We start from the raw sequence: 24,292 nt of genomic DNA, 5'->3' as shown, positions 1-24,292 counted from the left end.
CAAAGAATCATGTAGTCGTCTTGTTCTATCTGGAGGCAAAGCAGTATATATGTTTAGAAACCCCCTCAGCAATAGCAGAGGTTGTGTACATTCTGTTCTGACTGATCCACTTGTTAGATGCATAACCAAGCCTAATGTCAGACTGACATTGTACAGACTGTCTAAATGGAGGAGATGTGTTTCTTGACCAGCCGAGGAGCTGGACCACCTTTGCTGAGTGGGCAGAAAATTTGGTCTGCCCTTGTCATTTCACAAGCAACTGGCTATAGTGCTGTTGGTCATAACTGCCTGTGGTTGGCTAAGCTTTAATAAACCTGCAGAGATAACAGAATTGTATTCTCAAGGTAGGGACAAAGTCGAAGATCACGTGTTTAGAGGTATAAAAAATAACCTGCAAACACGTGAGCTTAGAATATTGTCCAGAGCTTAGAATATTGTTTGTAGCTCTTTGTTTAGATTCAGTTTATTACAGCTGTTTTGTAAAATATAACTCCGCAATGCAACTCCTTTCATTAGGAAAGTTCTAAAACGTCAAGGTTCTCGTTTCTAAAAAGTTTGAAGAAGCATTCACAGCGAAACCGCACTATATCACTCAGTCACCTTGACCTCTATGGTTGCATGTAATTACAACATTTAAAAAAAAAAATCGAACATTAAAAAATAGAATCAGCAGCATTAACTGAACTGCTCCTGGTGACATACTTCAGTATTCCGATTTAGATCAGCTCTGTGTAGCTCAAAAGCTTGTCTCTTTCACCAACAGAAGTTGGTCCAATAAAAGATATTACTTCACCCACCTTTTCTCTCCAATATCTTGAGACCAATGCTGCTACAATACACCGCAAACACCTGTTTATTTGGTAATTTGGAAGTGGAAGAGGCTTTTGGCTGTTAAGAAAGCTGCAAATAGCCTATTGTTCTAAAGAGCGAGAGTTTAATTTCCACAGCTGCTAAAGAGGCCACAAGCAAAGTAAATTCATGTGTGATAGAGAAACAAAGTGTGCACACAACTTAAATGAATCCAGCAAATACACCTCTGCAGTAATAGTACAGACACCATGTGCTATTCTCCATATTCCCCATCCCCAACACAACACAGGTATGATTGAACCTCAGAGAAATCCACATACATACTGACGTGAAAATGAATTAAGAAATATCTGAAATATAAGAAGGGGAGAAAAATAAAAGAGAAGAGACTTCCATATTAAATAAGATTTCACACAAGGGATGAAGAAAATAAGTTAACACAACCACATCAGGATTATAAGCATAATGACATTTTCTTAATGAGACAACTTGTATTATTTCATTTGGAGTTTAGTATGGCTGAAATGAAACATCATAATTTGCAGCTGATGCCAACTGGCAGGAGACAGACAAATGTTCATGGGTTTTTTTGGTTCGTTAAAAGTACTTCGGTCTTAAATTATAAAGAAAATGAATAGGAGGCATTTGGCTCATAAAGTACAACTTTTTGCTGACATTACTCTGCATCCTTAACTCTAAACAGGTTGATTCTTGCAACCTTTACAATTCAAAGAGACAAAAATTTACAGTTTTCCTCACTGAAATCTGTATTTAATAAATTGGCATCAATAGGAAATTATCTCTAGCAATTTAAATACAAACTGACAACAATATCGGATGTCCACTACGAGTAACTCCCCTGTCTCAGTATTAAAAGGATACACTCCAACATAAGAATGGCCATACCAGGTCAGACCAAAGGTCCATCAAGCCCAGTATCCTGTCCTCTGACAGTGGCCAATAGCAGGTGCCCCAAAGGGAATGAACAGGCAGGTTATCATCAATCTGATCCATGCCCAGTCACCCAACCCCAGCTTCTGGCAAACAGAGGCTAGGGACACCATTCCTGCCCATCCTGGCTAATAGCCATTGATGGACCTATCTAGCTCCCTTTTGAACCCCATTATAGTACTGGCCTTCACAACACCCTCTGGCAAGCAGTTCCAGAGGCTGACAGTGCATTGCGTGAAAAAAACCTCTCAATAGTTCAAAAAGAAAAGGAGTACTTGTGACACCTTAGAGACTAACAAATTTATTTGAGTCTCTAAGGTGCCACAAGTACTCCTTTTCTTTTTGTGAATACAGACTAACACAGCTGCTACTCTGAAACCTCTCAATAGTTCAGTGGTTTCACCCTTTAATACATAATAAAATTTACTGGTATAGCACAAAAATCTGAAAGTGCTTTATAAAAATTTATTAAATAAGTCACAGCAAGCACGCAAGACAGCTATAAGTTATATATGATCACTTTAGCATCACTGAAATGCAATTCTCTCTAGGGTGGAATATAACCAGCTATTTAAAATGGAAAAACTATATAGCAGTTTTGGGCAGGAAATGAAAGATACCCTATCCAAATAAAACTACAGGGAGATTTAGATAAAGTTTAATTAACCAAGCCGTAATTTATCTGAAATACAAAATTATCTTTTTCTACTCAGCTTCAAATATGACACTCATCACTGTGGTATTTGAGCAACTGAAACAGAGTAAGATGGAGTCCAGCAGCTCCCTATTAGGAATCCTACCACCCTTCCACTGGTCATCCGCTGGAGGCACCTAAAGAGGAAAAAGGGTAAGCATCTCTACAGAGCATTACCCCAAACCTCTTGTGCGGGACCGCTTCCCCTAATCTACCCGAATACTAGCAATCAAGTACATTTGTGCAAACCCAGATTATAGCTCTTTGACTTTCATGGCTGGATTAAAGCAAGTGATCTACATCCTGAGAAAGGTATTTTGCACTAGGATTCCCCATTTGGTAATGTGTCCTTCTCTCTTACCCCGTAAACAGAATCTCGGTGAAAAACATCAGTTCCAGGTATCTCTTCTCTACTTGTAGTCAACTTTGATTTAAATATTCTGTCTTGAAAGCTATAGCCCGCTATTGTCAAGATTACTTTTTAAATTTAAGGCTCTAATTAGGGATGCAATAAAGGATGGAGGCTGGATGCCTCAGGGGACGACTGCTAATGAAACACAGAGCCTTACACCTCTGGGTTGCTAGTTCAAATCTAGCCCTGAAAATTACTAAGAGCTAAACAGCTGTTAGTGAAATGAGCATAGCTGTTACTGTGTAGCCTTCAATGCACAAATATCCACATCACAGAAACCAGTAACATAAGTGACATGCTTGTTTGCTAACTCAAGAGAGCCTAAGGAGACTAAACTATCCTTTCAACCCTAGAGATATTCCTTTCACAGCAAGGGAGAGTCATTGATGGAAAAACACTACTGCTCCTATGCTTTTCCAGTTCTTTAGATAAACAGGACTTCAATTACCAGGGCTATTAAATGAGCACCTTTTAAGAGTATTAAATTAAATTAAAATAAAATTAAAATTTAATCTCTAGTGAGATTAGAATTGATTACTTTGATTACTTTGAGCTTTTAAACTATATAGGCAATCCAATAAATGCTCATGCGTCCCCCTTCAAACAATGAAGTTGATCACTCATTCTCAAGACCAAGATCTCGCACACACACACACACTAACTAACAAACTCAGGCTAGATGGTCCATGTTGCTTAGAGGAATTAAGAAGCAAAGCAGATTACCAGACAGCATTGTTTAAAAACAAACGATATCATTTGGTGATACTTCTCTACAACATACATCCCTACAGAATTTGTAATTAGGTATGTAAATTATCTTCTATCACATAATGATTTTTCAAGAAAGACCATATAGGGAAATGCCCATAAGCACTGGTCATTTGGAAGTATATGTCCTTGTCGGCACAGGGGCAGAGCATGCAGCTGGCACCGTGGCTATTTTTAACACTGAGGCACTCAGTGCCTCGGAAACCTTCCTGCTACGGGAGGTCGGATTCCTGCCTCTGTGGTCTGCAAGAGCCACAGCTGAGGCTTTAGAAAGAGTTGGTGCCCGTGGCGCTGTCAGCACAGAGGGTAAGGATCTTGCGGGAGACCCTTTACCCTTGTCGGAGTCTCTCCTATGAGACTGCTGTGCTTCTTCCCTCTGCTCCAGAGAGGGTGAAGCAACGCTTCCAACTGGTTCGGATCTGGCCGGGGAGTGTTTAGGAGCGGGTTTAACTTTCCCCATCTCCAAAATCTGCAGGGATTTTTCCCCTCAGAAGCATTTTAAGCGGTAGGTCCCTGTTGCACCGAGCCCTTGACTTGAGGCTCGTACAGTGGAGGCACTTTGTGGGGATGTGGGTTTCCCCGAGGCACATCACACAATGTGAGTACCCATCCGACCACGGCATGGAGTCCTGACAGGAAACACACTTTGAATCCTGAAGCCCCTGGCTTTGTGAATTAGAAATGGCAGGGGAGAGCATCTCAGTGGGAGACAAGCCCGAAGGGAACAGTTTTGTTTATTTTTTGTTTTGTTTGTTTTTTTAACTAAGTAACTACACTAAAGGAAGAGAAACAACTGGGATGTAACTAATAACTATTTCTACATTCTTTGTTACTTTTTTCCTACAGAGACCAGGGAAGAGAAGCAGCACTGCCCCGAGTCCCGTCTTCAGCCGGAGATGGTTGAGAAGGAACTGAGGGGGGTGCGGGATGCAGGTGCTCAGGAAGATTCCAACAAGACGGGAGATACCAACTGAGCGCCTTGGTCCCGACCAGGCACTGCTACCAAAAATCTCTGATCAACGACACAGGGACGTGTGGACACCTAGAGTGGAGTACCCACAGGGACAGCACTCAAAAAAGATTATTCGGTTCACCTCGACCTCAACGTGGAGAGAAATACGCACAATACACTCGTGCTAACCAAGCTAAGATTTTCCCCAGACATTTCAGTCAAAGGCACACTGCTTTAGATTAAAACATAAAACAAGTTTATTAACTACAAGAGTTAGATTTTAAGTGATTATAAGTGATAGCAAACAGATCAAAGCAGATTCCCTAGTAAATAAACAAAACCGGACACTAAGCCTAATACACTAAAAAGATTGGATATGAATTAGCAATTTCGCACCCTGACTGATGATACAAACAGACTTGCAGATTCTCAAGGCACAAGCTGCACTTGCTTTGCAGCTTGGGATCCCCATTTCCATTCCAAGTCCTTTTCTTTCGGAGCTTCTCTTAGGTGTTGAGTGGTGGGGCAGTGAAGAACCACCGATGATGTCACTCCCTACCCTATATAGCTTTTCCATAAGGCGGGTACCCTTTGTTTCACGTGTGGTTCTCAGCCCAGTTTGTGAAAAAATACAGGTACACAAAATGGAGACTCGTGTCATGTGGTCTGGTCACAGGCCCTTGCATACTTTGCTGAGTCATAGCAGCCATTACTTACAAGGCTGTCTGAAGCATTCTCAGGAAGGCTCACCATGTGGGGGATAAGCTTCTCCTAAGGCCTATTGTTTCACCTGATGGCCCATTACCTTGAATGGGCCCTTCCCAACCAGCTATTTGGACTGGAAGCATCTTGCCTAGTGGGTGTACCCAGTTGTAACAACATTTGAAATATAGATACTTAGTCAATATTCATAACTGGAGATACAAAAATGATACATGCACAAAGATAATCATATTCAACAAATCATAACTTTTCCAATGACATCTTATATGCCTTATACAAAATGCATCATAATTATGCCATAATCATATCATAATATTACTATGCCAAATATGGGATGTCATGTCATACTTGTAAATTGTGATCACAGTACAGCAAGACAAACAAAAAATAATACAGAAAGATGGTGGAGAAAGGAATACAGTACACAAGCAATGTAGTCAGGATGATTGGAACAAGTATTGTTATTATTGTTAGTTCCAGTCCTTAATCAGGCACGGGTGGGGGGAGAAGAGGAGATGTACACACGTTTCTTGTCATTGCCTTTTTTTTTTTTTGCCTATTTTCTTTTCAACCTTTCCCTTTTAAGATTGGATGTTGGGCCCCGTTTTGGCTGTTTTTCCATAGCAACCACAAAGCTAGCTGAACCGGCCCTCTGGGAATTGCCCTTGCCAAGGGAAATCCACACATGGAGTAAAGCAACTAAAGCCTGCTCCTCCATCCAGGCCATGCTTAGGACGTGTTTCCAGGGGTGAAATGAATATGATTCTGGCATCCTTGTGCTCTAGTGCAGTGTTTCCCAGCCAGTGTGCCATCAGGAATGAACAGGTTTGCCCCGGAATTTTGGAAAAGTCACTAAATTTTAATTAGTGTCAAAATCAAATTGCACTTTGTGCTGTTGCTCTTCGGGTATACGTGTGTGAGACAGACGTTACACACACTACACTCATATGACCTTGCCGTTCACGTGGTATCACACGGTAGTTGTGTTTTCGTATCAACCATTTTGAATAGAAGATTCAAAAATGGATAAATATTTGAAGAAAACAGATTCTGGCACCTCTACATCTATTTTCAGTGATGAAGCTGAACATGAACACAAGGAAGTCCAAGTGGTGAGGCAATGCGACTGTGAGAGTTATTGGCAATTTGGATTTTCATTGACAGGTAAACCATCTTGTCCTCAAATAAAGCAGAAAATTTGCATTGCAGCTTGACAAATCAACAGATATCAGTACTCATGTCCAACTGGAAGTTAAGTTTTATTCAAGCCTGTCTTACATCAAAAACAAACAAAAAGAGCATCAGTGGAACAAGAGCTCTGATGCAATGTCATCATTTCCTGTTAAGATTTAATGACTCTGCATATCAAGGCAAGCTCAAATTTCTCATTAAGAATAAATTTTGTTTTAATAATTTTAGTGTGGGGTGGGGGTGCACGCACAAATCTTTTACTGAAGTAAGTGTACCCTAAACCAGAAAAGGTAGGGAAATGCTGGTCTAGCAACCCACAGCTGCTGGAACAAATCCTTTTGACACACAAGCAACCAAGTTTAAGTGAGAACATCCCTAAGGACGCTTCGTTGTGTGACTGGACTCTGTTTTGTTGGGCCCCAGAACAGCACAAGAGTACAAGGATAGCTCTAAGCCACCTTTACCCAGCCATGTTCTAGACTGGCCCTGAGCTCAGTTCTAGGTCTCCAAATTTTGCTAAGATGAAAGGCAAGCTCTACTTCAAGCTGTCAGAGCTGTTGCGTAATGATGTTTGTGTCATCTATCTGTTAAGCACTGGATGAAGGCAATTATGCTAACTTTATGCAGCTTAGTTATGACTAATGATTAGATATAGGTGTATACACCACCATACACATTCTGCTAAATTACCTTACACCTCACAGAACGATCAGCTGGGAGACCATTGGGAAAGTTTGCATTCCAGCTGTCTTAGTGTACTATGCCCATTGTGAGCACAAATATCTAAACTGAACAGAACAAATAGATGCCTTCATTATAGGTGCTGGAACTAGGGATGCTGGGGGTGCTACTGCATCCCCCTGGGGTGAAGTAGTTACCATTATATATAAGGTTTACAGTTTGGTTCAATGGCTCTCAGCACCCCCACAATAAAAATTGTTCCAACACCCCTATCATTAACTTATGTAAGGTAAGCCATACCAGAGAGAGACACTGCACCGAGGATATCACAGTAAGAATGTTACTGAAAGATACAATCCACAAAAACATACAGAACTGTATATGATTTTCTATTGAGCATAAAACTATAATTCAATTACAATGTTGAATTTGGCCTACAGACTAGGCTGAGATCATAACAGTGAGAACAGAACTTAAATGTTCTATTTATATACCTCTAGAAGAAACCCCACAAATCTGACTTGAAATGTGCATTCAAAATCCAAGTATGCCCTGTTATTCTCAACATATTAAAAACACCAAGAGAATGAGTTGCCACATTGGGAACACAATGAAAATCCAGTTTTGATCATTCAGTTTTTCAGACAAGAATTTTCTTGTAAATATTAAACTATGTCAAGCCTTTTCCGTGCACATTGAAGGGCGAGTGTTATTAGATGGACTTAATTTCAGATTACTGATTGCCTTGCCTGCTGTCTGAAAGAAATTAATTTTATCAGGGAGAGGCATCTTACACAAATGCCACACTCTGACAGAGCTTGAATGAAATTAGGCAGCCTCAATAGGCATTATTCATAAAAGCCATACTAACTAATTACGTGTGAAGTGCGCCAAATGTATTGTATTTCATGGCATATAAAGAACCACCTTTGAAACTTTTGACGCAAGTATTGCTCTTTGTTAAACCTCAGACACTTAACAGATTTTACAAGAAAAAATTCTTCTGCCCATCTGAAAAGACCCCACAACAAAAGTAGTTATAACAAACTCAACCTCTATGCTTGTAGTGTATTTTTCCTTGCACACTTCCTTCCCCCAAATTGTTATTTTGCACAGACTGTACCAAAGGGACTTTTACGTGCTAACGGCCAAAGTATAAAAACCAAAGGCACGCTCTGGTGTACTGCCATCATCTGAAGACAGGTGATCTGAATGAAAAATTGTAAACTGTATTACCAAGCACATGCACTTCAGCAAATCTGATAGTGTTTGATTGATTGCTTTTTGGGGAGGGGGAGTCTTTCAAAAGACTCAATATTTCTAATGTTCTTCTTAGAAGTGATCCCTGCTAATAGTAATTCATTGACCCATGTAAAATGAGTTGGCTCTAAGAGCAACTTACTTGCCTAGAAAATTATAAAAGCTAAGGAGTACTTGTGGCACCTTAGAGACGAACAAATTTATTAGAGCATAAGCTTATTAGAGCATATGCATCCGATGAAGTGAGCTGTAGCTCACGAAAGCTTATGCTCTAATAAATTTGTTCGTCTCTAAGGTGCCACAAGTACTCCTTAGCTTTTTACAGATACAAACTAACACAGCTGCTACTCTGAAAGCTGCCATTATAAATGCTACTATCACAAATGGTACTAATTGGCATCCCTATCAGCAATCTCTGCAGAAGGATCAAATATGAAGACTGAATTATCCTCCCACCTTAGAGCTGATCTTTACAGAACAGGTTTGGAAGCTGTGTGATGAAATTTGTCCAAGATAGCTGTCCAAGGCCTTGTCTACATAGAGAAACTGAAGTAGTTTCCAAACAAAACTTTAGATAAACCACTGTACCATTTTGTTTAGACTAGGCCTGAATTGCATCTGTTTGGCACAAAAAATAGGTCTACAATCACTAAGGCGGTCAATATGACAATTTTTTCACCACTAAGCTCACAAGAAATTTTGTTTATTTTTAAATAACAAAAACCACCTTAGCAGAAGGGCTCAAGAAATGCATGGAATCAGAGGTACTCTTTCAAGGTGAAAGGGGCCAAGACCATACAATGCAACTTAATAAATTTAATTCATCATGCTATTTGACTGGAAACCCATTAATTTGGTTGGTTTTTGTTTTAAATTATTGGTGTTATTTATTGGGAACAGACCATCAGTATTCTTAATGACTGAATTATCAAACTATACATAAATATGAAACATGTAATGTGTCAGGTGGTAGTAAAAATATAATTCATGAATTGTAACAATCTCACATAAAAATAAGGCATTTTTCAGTAAAGAAATTATAGTTATTACAGATAAGACAAGACTCCAATGATGCTTCCAATCTGTCAGATGACAGGATAGTACTGTCAGCAAAATAATTTGAAATGAGGGGGAAAACTGATGTCTCCTGTGTTCATTTGTCATGGGGGCTATATCTGATTTGGCAGCAGGTTGCTACACAGCAGGATGTTTCTCCCAGGGTTGCTTTTTGTTCAGTTTTCACTCTTCAAAAAAAGAGGAAAAATTCAAAAACCGTATAAATAAAAGTAACTAGTAATAAATTTCACTGTACAACTCTATACACACAAACATGTCCAAACATTTTGGTTTCTTCCAAAAACTAATATACAAGATCACTGTGAAGCTTTAAGCTGGAAAAGACATTGTGATTACTGACAAAAGAAGATAAGGAAAATTGGGGAAGCCTCTCCCCAAATTTATCCTCCAAGCCTTTGCTTTCCACAGAGAAGTGTAAACTCACTTTGTACCAGTGGGGAGAATTTTTAGAATCATATGGTCAAGACTGATCAGTCTCAAACACCATCACTATCCCCCTTTAAAGTATCTTCAATATGAAACAAAACAACAAATATTCACATTTTCAATACTAGGACCTGTAGTAATTGTCTGGCATCCACAATAAATTTACAATTTATTTTTTCTTTGGGGGTTTGGTCTTCCTTGAAGTACTTCCTTGTATGAAAACACCTTGGGAGCACTGTATACATCGGACTGAGGCTTGGATTAATTTGAGTAACTGCCTAAAAACCTTAAAAATCATCTGCCTATTGTCTATATCTGACCTCCTGAAGTCTAAATACAAGTGAAAAAGTCAGGAGTTTGTTTAAAAATTAATCAAAATGAAACTGTAAGAAATATTTAAGATACCAAATCAACAGTAAAATACCTATACTTTAAAAATTAATGTATTTTAAAACAATACATTGTAAAACTGACTAATGTCTGAGACACCCATTCGGAGTTACTGTAATTTACAAATTAGAGAGTAGGTGAACAAACAATGAAAAAGCAAGCATAAGGTATTACCAAATAGACATACATTTCTAAGAAAGTGAACTGTCTAGATTAAATTATTCATCATCATAATTCATACTTCCAAGTAAATGTTCAGTGGTGTATTTTGTAATAGTGACATGTTAATATTGGACTTCAAAGCTCCCTCAAAGATTTGATAAAAAATAGGATATCACTACACTTTCGGGGTCCTAATTTTTTAATGATTTGCTAGGTCCAATAGTCAACTCGATGACATTCCTCTGTTTGGATGTAACGTGGTAACTTTTGAACATCATATCCAATCAATTCCAAAATTTCAGGAATGTTCTCGGCATAGACAGACAGAATCCTGTTGATTTTGGTGAAAATCACAAAATCGAAAGGGGGAAAATGGGAACATCCTACCCCTGGAATGTGGTTAGCAGACCCATCAGCTATAATCAGAGATTATAGATCAGAGATCCCAACTGATGGAGCCATGAACACTTCCCAGCATAACAACATGCCTGATCTCACCTCTGCCCTTTTCCCAGTTGAGTTTATAAAAGTTGTCATACACAAGGAGTTATCTCCCAGACAGAAAGGAAAAAAAAACAAGAATGGTGGTGGGAAGGAAATGGAGGGACCCCACAGAGCCCCTGGCACTGAGTGGGGGGTGGAGGAGGAGGGAGCCACACAGAGCTCCTGGCACAATCGGTGAGCAATTAGCAGTTTAAAAGTTGCTCTTTGCTCTCCCTGCAGCGAGACACTTAACAACTGTGGGATGCATCCTCAGCCAGTGGGGGAGACAGAGGGAGAGCAGAGTGAAGGAGGCATTTCATGTTCCTCCCTCCTAGCTCGTTGCCTCCCCAAAGCCTGCTCCATACTGGGAGAGAGAAAAGAGGACACCAGCCATCCACCTGACCTTCCAGATTGAAAGAATGAAAGGTACTTTAGACAGGAGACAAAAAGGAAACACACACACACACACACAGCCCCCAGCATAGGGAACATGACTGGGGACCTTAGCATGGAAGGGAGGAATGGGGCACACGGAGCCACTGGCATGATGGATGAGTGGGGGGAGCAGATGTTTACAGGGAGTTCCTGAAATAAAGGGCAATGGGAGGGTTGTGCACAGTGGGGAGAATAGAGGCATACAAGGAGCCCCTGGTGTATGCAATGTGCTCAGCCTAAAAAAGAACTTGTGTGTCCAGTTCTGATGCCCACAATTCAAGAAGGATGTTGATAAATTGGAGAGGTTCAGAGAAGAGCCTCAAGAGTGATTAAAGGACTGGAAAACATGCCTTATAGTGAGACTCAAGGATCTCAGTCTATTTAGCTTAAATAGACGGTTAAGGGGTAACTTCATACAGTCTGTAAGTACCTACATGGGAAACAAATATTTAATAAAAAAAGGAGTACTTGTAGCACCTTAGAGACTAACCAATTTATTTAAGCATAAGCTTTTGTGAGCTACAGCTCACTTCATCGGATGCATACTGTGGAAAATGGAGAAGATCTTTTTATATACACACAAAGCATGAAAAAATATCTCCTCCCACCCCACTCTCCTCCTGGTAATAGCTTATCTAAAGTGACCACTCTCCTTACAATGTGTATGATAATCAAGGTGGGCCATTTCCAGCACAAATCCAGGGTTTAACAAGAACGTCTGGGGGGGGGGGGGGTTTAGGAAAAAATGACATCATCATCTGGACCCATAGAAAAGAAGCCCTTGAGGAATTCCACCACGATTTCAACAATTTCCATCCCACCATCAACCTCAGCCTGGTCCAGTCCACACAAAAGAGATCCACTTCCTGGACACTACAGTGCTAATAAACGATGGTGACATAAACACCACCCTATACCGGAAACCTACTGACCGCTATTCCTACCTACATGCCTCCAGCTTTCATCACACCACACGATCCATCGTCTACAGCCAAACTCTGCGATACAACTGCATTTGCTCCAACCCCTCAGACAGAGACAAACACCTACAAGAGCTCTATCAAGCATTCTTACAATTACAATACCCACCTGCAGAAATGAAGAAACAGATTAATAGAGCCAGAAGAGTTCCCAGAAGTCTCCCACTACAGGACAGGCCTAACCAAGAAAATAACAGAACGCCACTAGCCGTCACCTTCAGCCCCCAACTAAAACCCCTCCAATGCATTATCAAGAATCTACAACCTATCCTGAAGGATGACCCAACACTCTCACAAATCTTGGGAGACAGGCCAGTCCTTGCCTACAGACAGCCCCCCAACCTGAAGCAAATACTCACCAGCAACCACATACCACACAACAGAACCACTAACCCAGGAACCTATCCTTGCAACAAAGCCCATTGCCAACTGTGCCCACATATCTATTCAGGGGACACCATCACAGGGCCTAATAACATCAGCCACACTATCAGAGGCTCGTTCACCTGCACATCCACCAATGTGATATATGCCATCATGTGCCAGCAATGCCCCTCTTCCATGTACATTGGTCAAACTGGACAGTCTCTACATAAAAGAATAAATGGACACAAATCAGATGTCAAGAATTATAACATTCATAAACCAGTCAGAGAACACTTCAATCTCTCTGGTCACACGATTACAGACCTGAAAGTTGTGATATGACAACAAAAAAAATTTCAAATCCAGACTCCAGTGAGAAACTGTTGAATTGGAATTCATTTGCAAATTTGATACAATTAACTTAGGCTTGAATAGAGACTGGGAGTGGCTAAATCATTATGCAAGGTAACCTATTCCCCCTTGTTTTTTCCTCCCCCCCCCCCCCGACGTTCTTGTTAAACCCTGGATTTGTGCTGGAAATGGCCCATCTTGATTATCATACACATTGTAAGGAGAGTGGTCACTTTAGATAAGCTATTACCAGCAGGAGAGTGGGGTGGGAGGAGGTTTTTTTTCATGCTTTGTGTGTATATAAAAAGATCTTCTACACTTTCCACAGTATGCATCCGATGAAGTGAGCTGTAGCTCACAAAACCTTACGCTCAAATAAATTGGTTAGTCTCTAAGGTGCCACAAGAACTCCTTTTCTTTTTGCGAATACAGACTAACACGGCTGTTACTCTGAAACCTGTAAATATTTAATAATGGGCTCTTCAATCTAGCAGAGAATGGTATAATGTGATCCAATAGCTGGAAGTTGAAGCTAAGCAAATTCAGACTGGAAATAAAGTGTACATTTTTAACAGTATGAGCAATTAGCCATTGGAACAATGTACCAAGCTTTGTGGTGGATTCTCCATCACTGAAGTGAAAGATCGGATTTTTTCTAAAAGATCCACTATAGACAATATTTTGGGGAAGTTCTATTGCAGGAGTTATATAGTTACAGTAGATGATCACTATGGTCCCTTCTGCTCCTGGAATCTGTGAAGCAATACAGTTTATGACCTCCTGGTGCAAATCATAAATATACACATTAGAGACATTCTACTGGAATTACAAATCTCCTTTTTCCTTCCTTTACTTGATGAGGCATGGATGCCCAGTTTCCCCATCAACTGTTAAAGACATTACTAATAGCTTAAATAGCAGGGAATACAACTTTCTACTCTGCTTTAAGTATTATGACATCAGCTGCTGCAGAAGATGTCACATAAAACCCTGAACTCTGCTTTTGGGATATAAATAGCCTTCATACTAATCTTTAAAATGGTGGTAGTGCTACTTTTAACTCTACTGAAATTCTGTAAAATTGTAAATTAGACCCATAATTGGTGGTTTTATCTTTCTTTTAAAAAGAAGATACATTATGCCGGTTGTTAAAGTGCTAAATTTCCCATATTGCAGCCCTGTCCTCTGCTTCTTGGTTTGAGGCAGGGGCTTCTTGGGTTGCTCTAATTATCCTTGTGGCAGAAAAATCAACTGAGTCAAGCAGAGCTCCAGCTTGTTAATCCTGTCTATTATGGTAGTGCCTAGGGATCAACCAAGATTGGGGTCCCTTTGTACCAGGTACTGTACAAACACAGGAGCAGCTGTCAGTCCATGCCCCAAGGAACTTTAAATCTAGGTGGTCAAGACAAAGTGTAGGGGAAAGGGATTCAACATAGAAGCAGAGCTATCAATTATCAGGGGGTAACCGTGTTAGTCTGTATCCACAAAAACAACAAGGAGTCCGGTGGCACCTTAAAGATAACCTGCATCTGTAATTTTCACTCCATGCATCTGATGAAGTGGGTTCTAGCCCACGAAAGCTTATGCCCAAATAAATCTGTTAGTCTTTAAGGTGCCACCGGACTCCTTGTTGGTTTTAAGAGCTATCAATGTGATGGCAGCAAACGTAATATTAGCTCCGTGACTGTGGGATGGGATGGAGGCAAAAAGATTAGCTAAATGGAAAAACAAGAAAAGGGAGGTAAGGGGAACAAATTGGGTGAGAAGAAGGAGCGGAGGATGGTATTAGGGACTAGTGTGGAATGAAGCTGAGGAAAAGAGACCCTTGGAGGATGGGGGGAGGGGCAAGGGGGAGGGGAGAAGAGAGAGACAACAAACAGCCAGTGAGTGCAGCACAGAGAACATCAAGTAAAAACTGGAGAAATATGATCAAACCATCTGGTCTTGGCTACTTCTTCTGTACAGTTTATTTCCCAGATGCCATATGTTTAGGGAGAGGGGAAGCACAACATGGGTTCTAGTGGCGGGGGTGTCTCCCCGGCATAGTTCTGGATCCAGGGGATCATAGGCGCCGACTTCTGCTGGCGCCGGTGGGTGCTCAACCCCTCTCTGCCCCTGGCCCTCCCCGACTCCACCCCTGCTCCACCCCCTCCTATCCCTGCCCCGCCCCCATTCCAACCCCTTCCCCAAAGTCCCTGCCCCAACTCCACCCCCTCCCTGCCCCTATTACAACCCCTTCCCCAAATCCCCGCCCCGGCCCCGCCTCTTCCGCACCTCCTCTCCTGAGCGCACCACATTCCCACTCCTCCCCGCTCCCTCCTGGAACTTGTTAAGCCATGAAACAGCTGTTTTGAGGCGGTAAGTACTGGGAGGTAGGCGGAGAAGCAGGGATATGGTGCACTCAGGGGAGGAGGCGGAGTCGAGGTAGGGCGGGGAGCTTCGCTGCTCAATTTTTCCCCATGGGTGCCCCACCGCCGGAGCACCCACTGAGTCATCGCCTATGCAGGGGATGTTGGGGCGGTGCAGTGGCCCTAGCAGCTTTGTTTGTAAGAGACAAGACTCCCCCTCCTCCTCCCTTGTAAGGAGCCAGCTTTGGGGTGCTGGAGGGGAAAACTTCCAGAAGCTTGATACTGCTTGGACTGGGGGCCTAGAAATCTGCCAGGTACTGGGAATGGAGCTAGTGGTTGACCCATAGCTACCAATGCAGGACCCACTCCTCGCCCCTTGCAGTAGTGGCTCTCTACTCCCACACCAAACAGACATACTTGACTGCCCAATTTTAAAATAATTCTGTACTTGCACAAGATATAATGGTGACGAGAACCACCCTTTCATGAGGTGCCATAGCCAATGTCACAATATTCCAAGAAGAACGAAGCGTACTGGTGGCACCTTAGAGACTAAAATTTATTTGGGTATAAGCTTTTGTGAGCTAAAACCCACTTCAACAGATGCATGCAGTGGAAAATACAGTAGGAAGATATATATACATATTTCTGTTACTGATAAACATATATTAGAAGAAATTATCTGCTATATGCTGAATCAATATAAAAATAAAACATTATGATTCTTTATAGATTATCTATTCTCTTTACTGACAAGAATCCATTGCTAAAGTGAAATAAGTTACAGGAAACCGTCTCGTACACAGAAACAACAAAAACCACACACAACTACTTCCTACTTTGCTCATCAGTGGGGTTTGAAACCAGGACCTTCAGTGCTAAAAGCATGAACTGATACTGTTTGAACTAAAAAACACTAACTAAAGTTCCACCTTGTATTTAGCTGGGATGCCTTTGAGTTTCCCAGGCCCGAAGAAGAGCTCTGTGTAAACTTGAAAGCTTGTCTCTATCGCCAACAGAAGTTAGTCCAATAAAAGATGTCACCTCACCCTCCTCATCTGCTCTATTAGCAGACAGTTATAGTAGAGCTTTGCTCTTCTGTAGATCAGCCACTAGAGATGACCAAATACTCAGACTCTTTTTATTAATTAGAATACACCTATAAGCTCCAACTGAGACAGGGCTCAGTTGCGCTTGATACTGTACATACATACAGTGAGAAAAGTCCCTGCTCCGAAGAGCTTACAATCCAAATAGATAAGAAGGTAAGTAAGTTTGGATACATATTTTCCCCACCACTTTTCAGTATTAAGATGATCAATTTTTAGTCATCCAGCAACAGCCAAAACAAACCGTTTTGGAAGAGTCCCCTCCCCCAAATCTTGAATCTCCAAGCTAATATTCATCAGTTTACAATGGAAATACTCACAAACTTAGCTGAATAATAATACCACCAATGCTGTGATCATTTCATTTGAGAGATTGTGTATTAAGACTATTACACCTCTTCACAAATTAAAATTAATCTTAAAATGTTAGCATTGCCTCTATTATTAAAAATCTCCACAATCTCAACAAAAAGCAGTTCAGCAGTGTATTAACATGTTAAAACATTTAACACCTAGTTTGGGGGTTGTTTTTTGAAAGGGTGATGAATAGACTTTCTTTTCACACATCATATGATGGTCTCACTGATGTTCTATAGCAGTGATTCTCAAAAATTTTCACAGACCACTTGAAAATTGCTGAGGGTCTTGGCAAATGATCTTTCCAAAAGTTGTTTGTACCATTTGCTAACTATTGTAATGCTCTTTGGATAAAAGCGCTATATTAAAAAAAACCTTAATAATTAATGTTCTTTTCCTCTACAAATAAAAGCACACAACTCATGTTTTAGTACCAGTAGTCTTACCTTTCTAATGTGATAAATATGCCCTCTCTCCCCTGCCGCAGCAGCCCCCGAGCTGGGGCTCAGAAGGAGAGGGGTCTCTCCCTCTCTCCCCCACCATGGCAGCCCCCAAGCTGGGGCTGGGAAGGAGTGGGGGTCTCTCCCCTGCTACATCAGCCACAGAGCTGAGGCTGGGAAGGAGGGCCGTTTCTCCCTGGCAGCCGCAGCTCTGAAACTGGGGAAAGTTGCCTCTTTCTCTGGCCGTCACAGAACTGCACGTCCCAAGTTCCCCCACCCCCTCTTCTCACCTCACTGCCCCCTCCCACCTACCCCCAATTCCCCCCAAGGCCACCACCTCACCACTGGTGTCTTCTCCAGGGTCCAGGCACCTAATCAGTGGAGCCACGCCTGCACAGCTCCACTAATTAGGTGGTTGGCCCTTCATTCTCTCATGTGCGGCTGCCCAGGTGTGCACCTTAGAGGGAACTATCCGCAGACCACCTGAATGGAGCTCGCGGACCACAGTTTGAGAACCCCTGTTCTATAGCAAAGATTCTCAACTTTTTTTGGCTCAGGACCCATTTGTAAATCTTGATGGCCTGTCATGACCCAGTAGATAGTGTTAGGGCAAAAAAATCTGTTTACTAAATAAATATTACTCAATATATACATTAACTTAATAAGTGCTAAATAAATGTAACATGTGTGCTACAGCGGCAGCTTCTGCCCAGTCCCTGGGCCCAGCTCCCCCTCCTGATGTTGCAACCTCTGGGGGTCACAACACTACTCAGGTTTGGATCAGCCCCCCCGCTGGACCCAATTTGTATGATTCATAGATTCCAAGGCCTGAAGGGACCATTGTGGTCATCTAGCCTGACCTCCTGTATATCACAGGTCACAGAACTTCACCAAAATAATTCCTAGAGCATGTCATTTGAAAAGTATCCAATCTTGATTTTAAAATTATCAGTGATGGAGTGGCATTGTGACTCGGTGCATCGGGTCATCATGCCACTCACTTAAATTTGGCCTGGTAGGCCTTCTGTCATCTCTACAGAGGGGCAGCAGACCTGAGCAACATGCATCAGGTCGCCAGGCCTCTAGTGGGCAGCCCAGCCCAGCCCAATCAGCCCCACTGGAACAGAGTTGCAGCAGCTGCCACTGCAGGATGAGTGTGGGCTGGGTTCTGCAACTACCCCACTCCCTCCAAGAGCATGACCCAACTCTCACGTCTCCCTCCTCCCGACATGACCCTTTGACACATTCTGGTGACCCAGTTTTGGGTTACGACCCATGAGTAGAGAAACCCTGTTCTATACTGATGTGTCTCATAGTGTAAAAATAAAACTACTGAAAATACAAGGGTTGATAAGTGAGAACCGTTTATTCTCGATATCCCTCAAGACAGCTGACTTTTGAAAGAATGCATTCTCCTGTGTAAGTAAAAGTAATAACCTCTATAGTGCGAGGTATGCAAAACAATGAAAGACTAGTTTAACAGTATTTTTTTTTGTTTAGCGCCAACAATACAAAATACAGACAATCCAGGCTACACCTAACACAAAGAGTTTTCACTGAACCAATGGTGAGGCATCTAATAAATCATAAGCTAAACACTGGTATATTACGGGACAACAGATGTAATTTCCATGACAGCAAGCCATAACTCTAAAAAGGATCAAAGCAATTACTATTTCCCTTTTTTTCTTCCCCTCATCCTCATCCCAACATAAGACTTATCACAACAGTAGAAATGAGTGAATTCATGTGGCTGCATGTGCACGTTAGGGAGACAGAGTACCGCCTCATGGTTTGCTTTTAAGTGTGTAAAGTACTAAGACTGAATATAACACCACTTCATATATGTGATGTATTAATAAGTTTTTCCTGAATGACAAGTAACAAAAACTTTTTACTGCTATTTATATTTTATCCATTTCCTCCTGTTTCTCCCCCTTCTCTCCCCCTCCCACCCCATTTCCTGTAGTTTAGTTTAAACCAAAGCCTAGAAAGCCAAAGGGGAGGGAGATACTGGAGAGGAGGAAGAAAGCGAACTTTGAAAGGAAATATGAATCTCTGCTTTCTAAAACACAGCATGGGAAAGGATTGTGACTACAAACGAGTGCCCAAGGCAGCAGCAGAATCCTGATAATACTGATACAGGGCATAGTTATCAACACACCATTAAACATCAGACAAAGTCTGGTTTTATTCATGGCTGCTCTATCAAGTTCTCAACATGTTGCTCTGAGACAGGAAAGCATATATGTGAAGTTGCAATCAGTGATTGGTGAGTGTAAGTAACAACACAAGAGAACACATGAAAAATACAGAAAAGCCTGGGGAGTGTGGGGAGGGATAAGCCTTATTGTTGTTTTTGTAACTCCCTCATTTCTCCATCACCCCAGTTGAAACTTCACTCATTTTCATCACTTTCTCTGACATAATTATATTTCTGTGATCCTGTTAGAAGGTTTACTGTTCCTAAACTAATAAATACTGCAGTACAAAACAATCAAAAACGTGTGCTTAAGTAAATTCAGTTATTTAACTTATAGCAATGCACATGATTCAATACTTCACACAAACTAAATTCACCTAAACAACCATCTGAACTGCGATTTTTTTTTTAACACAGTATTACCCACAGAAACAGGATAAAGAAAAGCAGCTTGCAGATGTTTTGTTAGTGGGTGAATGACCAAAACCTCAGCTATATATAATGTCTTACATATTGTTACTTGTGCATTCATATACTTAAAACACACAACAGCTCATACTGGAGAGACTGGGTTATTATTGCAGAAAGCCCTTTCATTCCCAACCAGAAGTGTATGTGCCAGATTAAGGGTTCCTTCCCACTGACACATCCAAAAGAATCACGGGGGAAAACAATGTAGTCAGTCATTTTCCACCCTGGAGAGACACAGCAGGCAGCAGAGCAATAAAGCAAGTGGCAGATTTATCTGCTTGCTTTATGTATCACAGAGGGAAGGGGAACTGCTCCAGCAACGAGGCTAGAGTCGCTAGTCAGCGAGCAAAGCAGAAGCGCCCTATGCAACATTGCACTAACCTCACACAGCTTTACAACAAAGCAGTGTGCAGCTGCAAAGTTTTATGCCAAGGGGTCCTCCACTCAAGTCGTGATCTGAAGTTTGAGGAAAATACGTTGAGAAGTTACACCGTTTTGCCGGTTGTTGTTGTTTTAAAGAATTTCACGGGTTATAAGAGGCTTTAACTCGTTCCATCGCCCCTGACCAAACCTGTTTGTGGGATTCCCACTTTTTTGTGCTGCAGCTGTTTCCAGTACACCAAAGCCTATAAACTAGCATGATCACTGTATCCCTCTGTCTCTTTCTCACCCACGCACAACAATACCAAGCCCTCAAGGTCTCTTTCAACATTGCAGTTTCTACACACACAGGAACTCGTGAGCCCCCAAACTCCCGTCTCCAACTACCAGCTATGTCTATTTTGTGGCTAGAGAAAACCACACGCAGGGAAGCTTGCCGCGTAAGTCGCCCCCACCCCCAGTTCTTCCCTGGTTTGTTAGTGGTGCAGCCAGGCTGCCCTCTGCCAGGGCTGCAGACACATGCAATGAATGGAAACGATCCCAATTGTTTCCCAACTTACCGCCTGCCCCTTGCAACTTCAGTGCTGCTGCTCTGCAGGCTCCCGGGCTGGTAATCCCCGGTGCCAGGCGGCACGGGGCGCTGGAACTGGTCTCACTCCGGCTCCCCAGGCGCTGCCTTTTCCCCCACGGCGGTCGGGTTCCCCCACCCCCCAGTCGCACCCGGACGCCGGACCATTCACTGAGGCACGGGGCTGGGAGCTTAGCGCGGACCCTGCTGCTTCCCTGCAGCGGGAGGGAGGGAGCGAGGAGGCTCTGCCTCGCCCAGGACCGGCCCACTTACACTGACGTCCCGCGCTCCGCCATCGCCTCCCCCCGCCAAGGCCAGCCACAGGCGCGCCTCCCGGGCTGGGGAAGGGGCGGAGGGAGTCCTGGGGAGGGGGCGCAGGCAGGATCAGGGAGGCGTAACGGGGCAAGGGTTTCCTAGGGGTAGAGGAAGCGACGGGGCGTATCACGGTGTAGGGGGCGTCCTGGGGGCATAGGTGGGATGCGGGTGCCCTGAGCTAGAAGGGCTGAAAGGGGGTCTGGGGGTGAGCTTGGGTAGAGAAGGTGCAATGACGGGGGTGTCCTAGTGTGGCACAGGGGGGCTAGTGAGGGGTAGAGGGGGAAGGGTGCAGTGGAGGTACCCTAGGGTAAAGGGGTGTACCGGGGGTAGGGGGTGTCCTGAGGTAAAGAGGGTGTAGGGGGGGTAGTGAGGCGATGGGGGTGTCCTGAGGTAGTGTGTGCAATGGAGGGTGAAGGAGAGATGGGGGTACCCTAGGGTAAAGGGGGAGTAGTGGGGAGTGAGAGGGTCAGGGGGTGTCCCAGGGTAAAGGGAATGTAGTGGGGGGCTGGGAGGGTAAAGGGGGTTTAGCGGGGGGGCTGGGAGGGTTAGGGGTATCCCAGGGTAAAGGGAGGCTGTAATGCCCCCTGAGGGGAAGGGGGATGGGGTGGCCTGCAGAGGAAATGCAGGTTCATTGGGAGGCTCAGCAGGGTGCTCAGGGGAGAGCACGGCGTGCGGTGCCCCAGGAGGTGTTTAAGCGCAGCGCTACCAGCAGCCCCTGGCTCTCGGCTGGACGGCGGCGCACGGGGCGGAGCCAGCCTGGCAGACAGATGGAGCTGAGAAAAAGGCTGCGCGCCGCGGGGTTTCAGGACTCCCAGGCTCGGCCTCGCCTACTCACTGGCAGCGTGCTGGCGAAGCGCTGCAGCTGAAGAGAATCAGTCATTAGAGAGCAGCCTGGAGGGAGGAAACCTTCTCTCTGAGCTGGGACTTTCTAGAGAGTTCTCTCCCACCCCTGCTACTTTTCAGTGTCTAATGCAATTGGAGGGGTTGCCTCCCTGCCAAACGCTGCTCAGAGAAGGGTGACAAATCCTTGGGGGTCCAGACCTGGGTGCTTACCTAGGAGTAACACTGAAGGAATTCGTGTCCTCGCTCGGGCTGCAGAGCACCCTGAGGCAGCAACACCAGAACAGTTTGTAGAGCTGTATGCGGAGCCTGCTACGCGTTGGTCAGTTTTTTTTTAAAAGTAACTTGTAATTAAATGTTGCAAAGCATTTTGGCTACTATTATTAAGAGTTGGTTCTGGACTCTAGAATAGAAAGGATACAGAAGACTCAGTCCGCGCCCAAATGGACAATGCGATCTTGATTACCTTTACTACGCTACTGATATCTATGAAACTGTGTACAAGAATAAACATATGCAGTAGTGACTGTGTGCAAGATAGCAACGTGCTAAGCTCTTTTGGGTGTAAACAACAGTAACCCAGTGCAAGGCTATCATATTTTCAAAGGATCCTCAACCTGACCTCCATTTATGCAATGATGACTTGCTGCACAAGTGACAGAACATACCTCTGCAAAACCCATTTGTTCTTGATTTGTGTTCTATTTGTGCATGTAAATATATATATTCTAGCATTTGCATCTGATTATTCATGCACACAGAGACAATGTTTATAAGTATAGCCCCAGTGACTGCTGAGAGAAAAAGAGAGTTATGAGCTGCCTTATGTATCTCAATATAGTGTTAACCCTGACACACAGTGATGACCATTTAAATACCGACATTAGATTCATTCCTCCTCCAATTGGCATTGTTGAGAGTTTTGCAATTGACTTCAGTCGGTAGCAAGATCAGGTCTAATATTAGCTATTTCACTGCTGATCAGTTTGGCACAAAACTAATTATTTCTTAAAACCTATTTTGTAAAGAAATTTTACACCCCCCATACAGTGAATACATGGTTGATTGTTATGCTACTATAGTTATGTTGCTATGTGATGGCTGAATTGTTAGAGAGGCTACCGCTGACATTTTGTGCTGGCATTCAAAGTCAGTGTGAGCTCTTCTCTCACTAATTCCACCTCCCCCCCCCATGTTCTCTCACCCTTTAAAATCTTAACAGAATATTTTCCAGTTGTAAAGAGGAGCCTAATTTTAAAGAAACTGTGTCAAGATGACAGCACTTTTTTCAATAACTTTGCAAATCTTTTGTAATTTCCAAGATTTTTTTTGTCCAATGCCAAGCACGTACAGTCTGACCACTAATGACAATATTCAAAATTCTTGAAAATATTTGTAGTGAAAAAGTTGTGTGGGGGTTCAGTCTAGGGTGACCAGATGTCCTGATATTATCAGGACCATCCTGATATGAAAGGCTTTGTCTTATATAGGCAACTATACCCTCCTGATATTTCACACTTGCTGTATAGTCACGCTCGTTCAGGCTAATACTTTATACCACTTTAAAATCATTATATGCTGTGCTATTCATTAACTATTGTGCCCATAATAATGGCAACAACATATGGAATGTAAATTAATGTAAACCAGATTATATTTTATTGTAAACGTTTTCATGTGAACAAAAAAAAAAAGGAGTACTAGTGGCACCTTAGAGACTAACCAATTTATTTGAGCATAAGCTTTCGTGAGCTACAGCTCACTTCATTGGATGCATTCAGTGGAAAATACAGTGAGGAGATGTATATACACACAGAACATGAAAAAATGGGTGTTATCATACACAGTGTAAGGAGAGTGATCACTTAAGATGAGCTATTACCAGCGGGGGGGGAGGGGGGAGAGAAAACCTTTTGTAGTGATAATCAAGGTGGGCCGTTGCCAGCAGTTAACAGGAACGCCGGGGGGGGGGGGGGAATAAACATAGGGAAATAGTTTTACTTTGTGTAATGACACATCCACTCCCAGTCTCTTATTCAAGCCTTAGTTAATTGTATCCAGTTTGCAAATTAATTCCAATTCAGCAGTCTCTCCTTGGAGTCTGTTTTTGATGTCTTTTTGTTGTAATATTTGCGACCTTTAGGTTCC

General features: G+C 42.8%; 1 protein-coding gene across 4 annotated transcripts in view; it reads right to left on the bottom strand.

The window, feature by feature from the left end:
• The window catches only part of LHFPL2 (LHFPL tetraspan subfamily member 2), a 191,557-nt gene extending 169,181 nt beyond the window's left edge, over positions 1-22,376 (bottom strand). For 3 of the 4 annotated variants that reach the window (XM_084628707.1, XM_084628708.1, XM_084628706.1), the window contains exon 1: positions 20,982-21,263. The gene's annotated coding sequence lies outside the window, so the exon portion shown is untranslated. Of the gene's footprint in view, positions 1-20,981; positions 21,264-22,357 lie in introns of those variants that run through there. The other variant, XM_084628711.1, reaches the window with a different exon arrangement.
• Between the last annotated feature and the right edge of the window lie 1,916 nt (positions 22,377-24,292).

This window comes from Lepidochelys olivacea (assembly GCF_965140295.1).
Source record: "Lepidochelys olivacea isolate rLepOli2 genome assembly, chromosome: 5".
Taxonomy (NCBI): domain Eukaryota; kingdom Metazoa; phylum Chordata; order Testudines; family Cheloniidae; genus Lepidochelys; species Lepidochelys olivacea.
This window is presented reverse-complemented; position numbering and strand designations above follow the sequence as displayed.